The 10,271-nt window shown below is 45.7% G+C and overlaps 1 protein-coding gene across 5 annotated transcripts in view; it reads left to right on the top strand.

Annotated features, from left to right (window-relative positions):
• Window positions 1–10,271, top strand: part of BCL9 (BCL9 transcription coactivator) — an 82,512-nt gene that overhangs the window by 52,636 nt on the left and 19,605 nt on the right. For 3 of the 5 annotated variants that reach the window (XM_019627813.1, XM_019627816.1, XM_019627817.1), the window contains exon 2: window positions 9,025–9,160. The gene's annotated coding sequence lies outside the window, so the exon portion shown is untranslated. Of the gene's footprint in view, window positions 1–5,024; window positions 5,051–5,403; window positions 5,485–9,024; window positions 9,161–10,271 lie in introns of those variants that run through there. The other 2 variants (XM_019627815.1, XM_019627814.1) reach the window with 2 other exon arrangements.

The raw sequence follows: 10,271 nt of genomic DNA, 5'->3' as shown, positions 1-10,271 counted from the left end.
TATATATATATATATATATATATATATATATATATGGTGATGGGTGTTAATTAAACAGTGTGGTAATCATTTTACAATATATACATACATCAAATCATACGTTGTAGGCATTAAATTTATACAACGTTATCTGCCAATTATATCTTAATTAAATTGATGGGGAGAAGACCATACCAGAATATCATTATATCTTGGAATTCAAACTATAAGAGATTCAGAAAGAAAAGGATATTCATTCGATGGATTTGGCGATTAGGTTTGGCCATGTAGGAGAAAGAATTTTGAGAGAATGGCTGGGTTATTACAGAATGGGAAAAAGAATTGTGGTGGCAGAGAATGTAGATTACTCTTTGGATAAGTTGGGAATTAAAAGAAAGGGGGGAAAAGAACATTGGTGTAAAAAAGTAAAGCAAGAGGTAAGTACATGGAAGAGGAATAATTGACCAAACCCCTTCAGAGGTGGGTTGAGATGACAAGGTTGGTCTGGCCATATAGGTGAAGTAGTGGATAAAATTTGGAATAATTGCTGTGGGAAATGATATAGGAGACAATAAGCATACATAAAAGGATTGCCAAGTACAAGTACTAAAGTTCTCCTCGTTTTTTTCCTGTTTAAATATACCATTGTTTTCTTTATTGTCCTCTTATTGATAGACACCAGGGCTGTCAGAAGATTTGGGCAATCATAAATAAAACTGAAAAAAAAACACACACAAAAAAACAAAGTCCTAAAGTTCAGCTGACGTTTCATCACCTGAGTTTTGTTTCAGATCTATTTTCTTGGTTTCATGTTTTTCTCAATAATGTCTGGCAGCCCAGGAGTGAAAACAAAAGAAATGAATACCTCTCGGAATTTCCATTGCTGGGATAATGGGGGGTCTAGAGTTCCCAAAAGGCAAGGGGGCTAGTGAGAGCAACCTGGAAGCAAGCCACAGAGGGGAGGACAAAGCTGCAGTGGTTGGGTGGCAAATTCCAGAGAAGCCAGGGTGGGGGGTGGGGGGTGAGGGCGGGGTTGATTGTGGGAAGAGGGAACAGTCCAGCAGTGAAGATGGAACCCAGGAAAAATAGAATAGTTGTATCTGAAGGGCAAAATTCCTAGAGCAATGTCTAGGAGAAGAAAATGAAATGAAGTAGTAAAAATACACAGACTTATTGTTGGGAGAGAGGTTAAGAATAAGAAGTGAAACAGTGAATTCGTGGGAACTGAGGAGGGAAAGGGACGTGGGATTATAAGGACAGATGTGAAGAACTGGTATGAAGATCAAGAGATTTGGGGAGAAATGGTTGGAGCTCGTGGAACAGTTCGGTTGTTTCATGTGAAGCCATGATGGACCGTGGTTCAATTGGTAAACTGAGGAAGGGGATCAGCTTTTGTAGACCTGTCTTTTAGGGCTCAGGAAATAGATTGAACGTGACATAAGCATGACTTTTAGAAGGCAGACAATGAGGGTCTAGGAGGCACACCCATGTAGGTTTGAGTGTGAAAATCAAGGGGAAACATTGGTGGTATCACCTTTGGGGATGTCACATCACAGATCCGGCAGAACTTTCACAGATAGGGTGCCTATACTTCCCAAATTGTGGACAGCAGATAAGCATTGACACAGAACAGGACCCAAGCTCACATCAAGAGTGCCAATGGCCCCAGGTGGAGCAGCAGGATGAAAGGCGGTGGGAATATTGATTTCTGCCTTACAAAAGAGACACTTAGCCCTAAATTTCCCCGGCAGAGATGAAGCTTTAGGACTACTTAAATGGGCTGGTGAAAGCTAGGATAGAGAGATTTGTTTCTCCTTCATGGGCAACCTAAAGAAGAAATCACTTCCTATTTTATTACAGCTTTGGGCGGTAGCACTATGAGAGCTGAGATGCTATTCCAGCCTAACCCTTCATTGTCAGTCATAAATGACTCTCTTGGTGGTATTCCTCTGGGTTGAAACTCGCTGGCTTTTGTTTGGACAGCGAGGAAGAGGAGTTGGTAAGGAACTGTCAGTATAAGTAGCAAGAAATCATGGACATGCTGAGGGTGTTGACCAAGGCAAGAATTTGGTAGGGCCTCTTATAACCCTGTTACCAGCTGGCCAAGTGGGTTCAACCTTTCTGAGTCTTAATTTCCTAATTTGTAAGGTAGAACTCCATGTTCTCTCCTACAACAATAAATATTGTTATGATTGCACAATCCTTGGATGTGAGAACAGTGCCGTAGAGTGTTGACTTGAATTCTAGGCCCTAAAAATGGGCATGGTCTTGGCAATTCACTACATTTCTGTCTTAGAATTCTCATCTGTAAAATAAAAGGTATAAGTTCATCAAGAGCTAAGGGAACAAAAGCCTTTTGAAAGTGGGGTTTACAGGTAGAAAAGACTGAAGGCAAACTTCAGTAACAGATGCTGAGATCAGTTGAAGAACTAACAAGCCTGTCTTTCATCATCCATGTTTGCATCACAGTAGTACTACTTATCATCATCATGAGAAGCAAATTTCAGAAAGTAAAAAAATCAAACCCAGGACTCTTTAGCGTCAAAAGCCTTTTTTGAAATAAAGAAAAAAACACAATTTACCATTTGGATTAAAACAATGATTTATCTTAGAATTGCTAGAGTAGCATTAACAGCTTGAAGCTTTTATTTATAGGATGATTTAAAAAATGATTTCGTCATTCTCCGTTAGTATTCAGGTACGAGTATATACAGTATGCTTGATCCCTATATGGCAAAACAGAATTCTTTCTCAAGTGAGATGAATGGAAGTTGGAAAATTCAGAGGACAAACATTTAGTAAACTGGATAAACTATTTGATAGAATAAATCACATATTAAGAGACATTTCTATCTCATCTGCAATGTCGCTAAAATACCATTAATGTGGAGACTCCAAACTTTGGATTTCATGACTTTCTGCATACCTAAATTCTCAGTATCATTGCTCTTTTACCCTGGTGTTATGCATTTAATATTGATGTACATTTTTTTTCTGGTTCAGTAAATAGTCTTGAACTTTGACACATATAGTCCAGTGGGGGTGTGATGCCTAATTAAATGGTTAAGGCTTTTCTTGCATGTGTATGGTTGTTATAATGAGCTTGTTTTTGAGTTTTCTGAGTAAAGGTAATCTGGTCTGGAACACTCCAGAACTTATTTAAGTAGTGGTTTTCCCTTATACAGTTTGTGAATCCCTTCTTTCCACCTACATTAGCAATCCCAAGGGTTTCTTGTGTTTAGCTGTGTTTTCATATGTCCATACCTGACTTTCTTCCTGCCTTCTTCTATAGAGGCTCTTACCTATGTCACATCAACTGTTCCATCTCCAAAGCTTAACCAAAAATAGCATTTCATTTTCATTATTTCCCATTTTAGAATCCTTCAATTGATCTTAGATTTATATCATTTTTACCTACTATTGTCTTTTTTCTTTATTTACACCCTCAGTCATAATGGAAGACAAAGTGAAAACATCTTGTCATGAAAGAAACAGTTTTTCATAGGGTCTAAGCTTGGGAGACGTGGCATAGAAACTTATATGACCAGTCAAGAGTTGTAAGTGGTTCCCAAAGCTTTATCATTTACGGCTCTCCTGTACCATCCTTTACAACCAAGCACCATTCGGTTAAAAGGTTGCCCCAAGGAAGGTTTCCTATTTTATAGGCGGGGAATGGACACAGAAGTAAGTGGTGCCCTGGTTAAAACCATGGGTGATAGAAGCAAACGCAGAAGAAAATGTATCTACTTGTCTTGGCCATGTTGCCTCCATCTATCCTCAGGGATAATACGCAGTCCATTATAACACAGGCAGTCTTCACTTAGCCCATTCCGAAAGCTGTGGGGCCAGTACCTGCAGCTGTAGCAACATCTGACATCAAGACTAGGAAGAGAGAGGAGAGAGAGAGGAGAGAGAGAGAGAGAGAGAGAGAGAGAGAGAGAGAGAGGGGGGGGCGGCGGGGTGCTGTGGAGCAGACAGGTCTGTAATAACAGTTGGTCACAGCAGCAACAAGGGCCGCAAAGATACACCAGGAGTAGCTGGAATCTGAGCTTTATTCAGCAACATGCGCTCACCCTGATGCCGTCATTTTTCCTGCTAAGAAAAAGTGCAGTCTAATGGGTTACCCTCTCACTTCACAGGGGACAGTGCCGGGATGCCCCGGCTTTGGGCTCTCCAAAGCAGAGGCCTTCCAAAAAATCAGGGGAGTGATACTGCGATTAAAAAGCGGCTGTGAAGCGATGCGAGGATTTGGGCAGAAGGTCCCCTACGGGCACTAGGTAGCGATGCGCGAGCGGGGCTGGGCTCGAAAGGGACGGAGAGACCCGGCACCAGCCACCGCGCCGGCAGGACCCTGGCGAGAAGCTGTTTTGGGCAGGGGGGAGGAGAGTGCAACCCTGAGAAGGGCCTGCTCCCCTGGGAGGGGAGAGAGACGGCAAGACCAAAGGCAGTGCAGAGGTTGAGGGGTGAAGACTAGGGACCGGAGAGGGATGGGGCAGGGTGGGACTGCATGCACCCTGGAGACGTGAGGGGGTAAGCCTTGAAGACTGAGGACTAGGCCGGGGCTAAGGCAGCAGGCAAGTGTGAGGGAAAGACCCCTTCCTTTGGCAGCTCCCAATTCGTTTCTGTCAAAGATGGCCAAATTCCACGCTGCCCTTCCCCCCTCCGCGCCTTTTCCAGCCCCCTTGGGTTGCTCCTCAGTGCTGCGGGTGGCGGTGGGGAGGTCCGGGTGAGTGTGTGCGTGGGGAGGAAGGTGCGGGAAAGATGAGGCCCTCCATGGGGGGGGCGCACCTTCCACCCCGCGAGCCTTTGGGGGAGGTTCTTTTAGTTGAGAAAGAGGGCTCTGCCGCTTTAAGGTGGGGAGTAGGCGTCACCTCTGGCCGGGTGACGGACTAGGGAGGGAACCTGGTGGGCGTGTCCATGCAAAGCCGGAGGTGGTGCCGGCGGTGGGCGGTCCCGTAGTAAAATGTAGGAGGGAGGGGCGGGGGCGAGGGGGCGAGGCTCCTTGGTGGGCGGGGCTCCGGGGGCGGGGCCTCTCCGGGAAGGCAGGGGAGGGGGAGGAGGAAGCGGCCGGGTTGGTACCATTGCGCACGTTCCGGGAGGGGGACAAGTGACATTCCCTTGGAGGGGGGCGGGCCCTTCCCGGCGGCGGGCCCGGCGCTGAGGCGGGGAGGGGGCCGTCCCCATTCCCTCGCCGGGAGGGACGTCAGGGCCGGGGGGAGGGGGCACTTGCCCGCTCGCGTCCGAGGCGGGGCCGGCGGTACCTTTCGTGGCGCGGTGCGGCTGGGGGTAGCCGGAAAGGGGGAGGCGCCGGCGGACAATGGAGCCTATGTGTGCCTGCGGGAGTGGGACAGCGCCGCCGCCGCCGCTGCCGCCGCCGGGGGGAGACGCTGCGCCGCCGCTGCCTCTGGCCCCGGCCCCGGCCCCCCGGGGCTGAGAGCCGCCCCGAACCGAAGCCCCCTCCCCTGCTCTGCTCCTCCTCTCCCCTCCCCCACTCCTGCCTCGGGGGTAAGTGGCACCTCGGGGGGAGGGGGAGGGGAAGGACCGGAGCCGGGGGTTTAGGGGAATCGGGTCCGCGTCCGCGTGTTTTGAGCAGGTTTGGGGGCAGGGGTAGCCACAGCCGCGAAAATCCGTAGGGGGGAGGGGAGAAAAGGGGCGGGGGTCGAGGTTGCGGATTTAGTGAGTTGAGTCTGGATAAACCTTGAAGGGGGGGGGGGTGCGTCCTCTGCCCACCGTTCCCTGAGCGGTGGGGAGAGACGGAGGCGTCTCTCGTTTTTTTTAAGAGGTGGTGTCCCAAGCAGTGCTTGGAGAGGCTAAATGAGACGGGACGGTCCTAGGGTCCTGGGATGAAGGAGCACCGGAGGGGCGAGATGGAGAGCTAAAAACGGGAATTCGCGTTGAGTTTGGTGGGGTCTGTAAGACCCCAGAGGTGGCTAGAGAGGTAAAGGGGACTTAGCTGGCCAGTGACTTGTTGAAGGGTGGGGGAAAGGGAAAGCTAATAAGATTGTGAGTAGTCAGGGCACCAGCAGGTGAGGTGGTGATGTCTAGGTCACTGAGTCATCGTGGGGGTCGTGGACCCATCAGTGATTTACAAAGTGGAGGACCAGTCATTGACCTTTGAAAGTTGCGAAGACTGTTAAGATGTCACTGGTTAGTATTGGGTGAGCCTGGTGAAGTGGAACTATCCTAAGGAAAACAACAGCAGGTTATTATGTTCAGAGGGAAGAGCCAGAGGCCTGTAATAGTGTTGCTTTGCTGGGGGCCTTATGTGAAGGCTCCCAAGCCTGAAGGAGGAGGCCCGAAATCTGTCCTCCTAGTTTGTGATGGAGAGGAGTGACTTAGAGCCCAAATTACAGCTTGGTGTGGGACTAACAAGCTATTAGACAAGGTGGAGAAATTGACAAAACTATCTCTTGGTGGAAAGAAGACTGTGGGATAGTTAGACTTTGGTTAAGGCAAACATGGATAGATCCTGGGCAGTGACTTTAGCGGGAAAATGAGTGGCTATGTAAAGACTTACATTCTGGTCAATGTTGAGTGATCAAGTATTTGTTGACATTTGATATATTCAAGAATTAAGTGTTCGTTCTTGGGCCAGAGATTTGGACTCTTGTGCACTGAGCACAAAGTGATGAATCAGATTTAGCAGGTAGGAAGGATAAGTAGTAAAATAGTGGGGGGTGGGGAGGGGGACAAAGGCTATTGATGTGTAAGACTCATGTGTGGGTTAACTTAGATTCTTCAGGGAAATTGTACAACATAATAGTCCTGTGAATTTTTTTTTAACTGTAATTCGGGAAGTTTTAGCAAGGAATTAATGTTAGTGTGAATAATGTTACGGTCTTAAGTTCAATTTAAGACAGACCTCCTTACTAAGTAGGTAGTGAAAAAGACCCAAGCTATTAAAGACAGATGGATTAATAAAAGGAGCAGATAGATGGCATGAGGATGCTTTTCCATTAATTGATGGTTTGGATAAGAAGAGGAAATTTAATGCAAAGTTGAGACGGGTGACATTTCACAGCTTTAGGACCTGGGATCTAATGGTATTGAACCATTAGAATATTATTTTGTAATAACCGTGTTGAATATAAGATGATAATAGTTCCATCAGATGTAGTAGATAGATAGATAGATAGATAGATAAGGAGGTCACTAACAAAAAAGATGAAGGAACAATTTCCCAATGTTCTTTTCTTATAAGGCAAGTTGTATGTAACTTGGCTTTTGAGCTAAGGATTCCTGACCTGGATCCTTAGATGACTAGCATAAGTGAAAAAGTACTTATGTACAGTGGAATTTATTCTATGGGTTATTTTTCCTATGGCCTTCAGAAGCCTCTGCTCCTCTGTGAGTCAAAAAAAAAATGCTCTCTGGCTTGTAGGGAGAAGAAGTGCAGAGGTTTCACAGCATTTTAATCCGCCCCTATTTGATCATGGTATAAGTGGTTAGAGTCTTGAACTTGGAACCAGGAAGCTGGCTCTCCCACTCACTTAGGTGTGACTTTGAACAAATCTCATTTATTCTCCAGTTTTCCCATTTATGAACTGCCCAGACACTCATAAGGCATTGCAATGCCTAACAAGTTAATGCCTATCTGCAAAATGTTCTGCACACTTTTGAGCATGAGAGATTATATAGCCCAATTTTTGTCTCGCTTCTAAAAAAACTGCTATCTCAGGAACAGACCAAATTCAGCTTTTGTAACAATTATTAGCAGCACGCTTGATTAAGGAACAAAAATGACCTTGTACATCTGTCTTATTCTATTGTCTGGGGTTTGATTGTATGTTAGTTTTGAAAGGTGATGATGCCTCTTCCTCATTTAGTCACAAGACAATCATAGTGATGACAGTTGTAGAAATGTAAGCGGAGGTCCCCTTGGGAGAGTGCGAAAAGACATGCTGTGAGTGCTAATCTAGGCTGATGCCGACCCTAAATTTGTGTGACCTTGGACATGTTACTTGGCTTCCTGGTGGCTTAATTTTGTTCAGCTATGAAATAATGCTGGTGGAATGACTTACTTGTCTGTCTGCCTTGGTGACTGTGATGTTAGGGTCTGTAGAAACTTTATCTGCTCTAGATCAGGGCTTCTTAACCGTCTATGTTGCATGTACGCCTTTGGTAATCTAATGAAGCACAGGACCCCTTCTGAGAATCATGCTTTTTAAATGCATACAATAAAATGCATAGAATTCCACAGGACATGGGAACAGTTATTAAAATGTTGAACAATGGTGATAGGGTCACTTATATTCTTTGTAACACATTAAATAGCAAATGTAACTGCAGTTCTAAGGATACTGTAATTTTGAAGTAGTGATGAGTGTAAATATTATGTGGCCATATCCGCAACAGCTGGAATGTGATGTGAAAGTGTCTTTGTGGCACAGTCACAGGATTGCTAACACTACGGCCGGGTTGTCACCTGTGTTCACAATTGAAGGCAGTGCTGACTTTTACTTAGAGGTTAGTGAGTAGGAAGATGCAAGTTTTCCACAGCCAGCTCACAGCTGCCCCGCCCCGGCCCCCCACTCCCCCACCCCAGTCTCTCCACAGACCCCTTGGGAAGCAGTGGATCCCAGGTGACAAACTCCTTCTCTAGACCAGTTGAATTTTGAAAGTTAAATTACCTTATGGCCACTTGCATTTTAGGCTTTGCAATATTTTTTCATCATCTCCACCACGCTAAGAGGAGGGCATAGAGACGATATGAAAGGAAAGGCCATTTTGCAACCTGTGGTGACTATTCTTGGTTGGGAAAAAAGTTAAAAGCAATGGTTAGAATGAGGCCTTTGTGTCTGGTGGGTTCTGTTTTTTCTGTACTTCCCAGTTTTCATCGGGATGGATTTGGGCTCCAGTGCTCCAGCTCGCATTTTGAGTTTTAGTGGTTTTTGCCTCCCTCTTCCATTTTTAACCTAATCACTTTCTTACTGTTGTTTCTTCCATATATTGTTTTGGCCTCAGCACATGAGGGAGTGGGTGGTTTTCCTTGCAATTGGTGTGTGAATTGGGGTTTGAACTTTTCCATTCTTCTCACCCCTGTAGGACTGAATGTGGGACTAACTGGTGTGACTCGACGTTGACCGAAAACTTCCCTTCCGTGTGGGAGGCCGAGATCGTCCTTGGAAAGTTCCCCTTGGGTCCCAATGTAGGAGACAGAGCAAATTGGACGTCTTGAAAGGTAAAGAGCCAGGTGTGGAGCCCATCACTTCTGTGATTCAGTCTGAGTGTGTTGTACGGTTGTGTCTGTTTCCGCAGGGTCTCTTGTAAGTTAAAACGGCATTTCTTCATTATTGTCACAGTTCCCAAGGCAAAGGTCATCAGGGTAAACGCAAGACAGAACTGTAGCTTCAGTTATCTTACATTTTTCTGTGAGCAGCGACTTCTGCAATAACGCACTTCTCAGGAAAGGCAGCCGAGGGGAAGCTAAGCAGGTGTTTGTCACATCATCGTGGATTTGTGCGAGGCAAGGGGAGTGGTACGCAGGCCCCACACTCAATTATCCTGCATGGATCAGCCAGCGCTTATGGAGTTTACATTGGGTGTTGAGTGCTGAGGTGACGCCCCTTTCTCCAGGAGTTCCCTGCCTACGCATCCTGGGAACACAGTTTTTTCAGTGTTATAATAGTGTTGTGAATATAACGCTATGGGACCACAGAGAACGTTTCTGGAGGTAGTTGGGAATCAAGGAGAATTTCATAAAAGAAGGATCGCTTTTCCTGGAAGTTTACTTTGGGTGGCCGTTATTCTACATGCTGGTAGTTGAATGCTGAGATTCTGTGAAAACTCTTTAGCTTGATACACAGTTGTATTTGCTAACTTAAAGTTTGCGAGCTCAGAGGAGGATAGGTGGGTATTTTTATCATGTGAGTCTGAAGACATACTAGCATTTCGTTTGGACCAGGGTTTTCCATACATGCCCGTTCTATAGTTTGGTTTGCGCCACATGTTGGGAGGAAGACTGGTTCTTCCTATTGTGTGCTTTTTCGGAGAGGAAGTTTTTAGTAGTTGGGATGCCAGAAGTTAAGAATGAGCAAGGAATGGAATCCTGAGACCTTTTAGTTCCACATTCTAAGTTTGATACTATGCCTTTTATGGAGTAGTGGTCATAGCATAGAAATGAAATGTGTTAAACATGACATAGTTGTAATACACTTGACTTCTTAAAGCAGGAAAACGGGAAAGGACCATTGGAAGAGTTGAAATTGGGATGGCCGAGGTAATTCTGGGCTTGGTCAGATTAATTTGTGAATTTATTTACAACTTCCTGGCAACCTTATAGAGTCTTTTTC

This window comes from Hipposideros armiger, unplaced genomic scaffold, assembly GCF_001890085.2.
Source record: "Hipposideros armiger isolate ML-2016 unplaced genomic scaffold, ASM189008v1 scaffold_741, whole genome shotgun sequence".
Taxonomy (NCBI): domain Eukaryota; kingdom Metazoa; phylum Chordata; class Mammalia; order Chiroptera; family Hipposideridae; genus Hipposideros; species Hipposideros armiger.
This window is presented reverse-complemented; position numbering and strand designations above follow the sequence as displayed.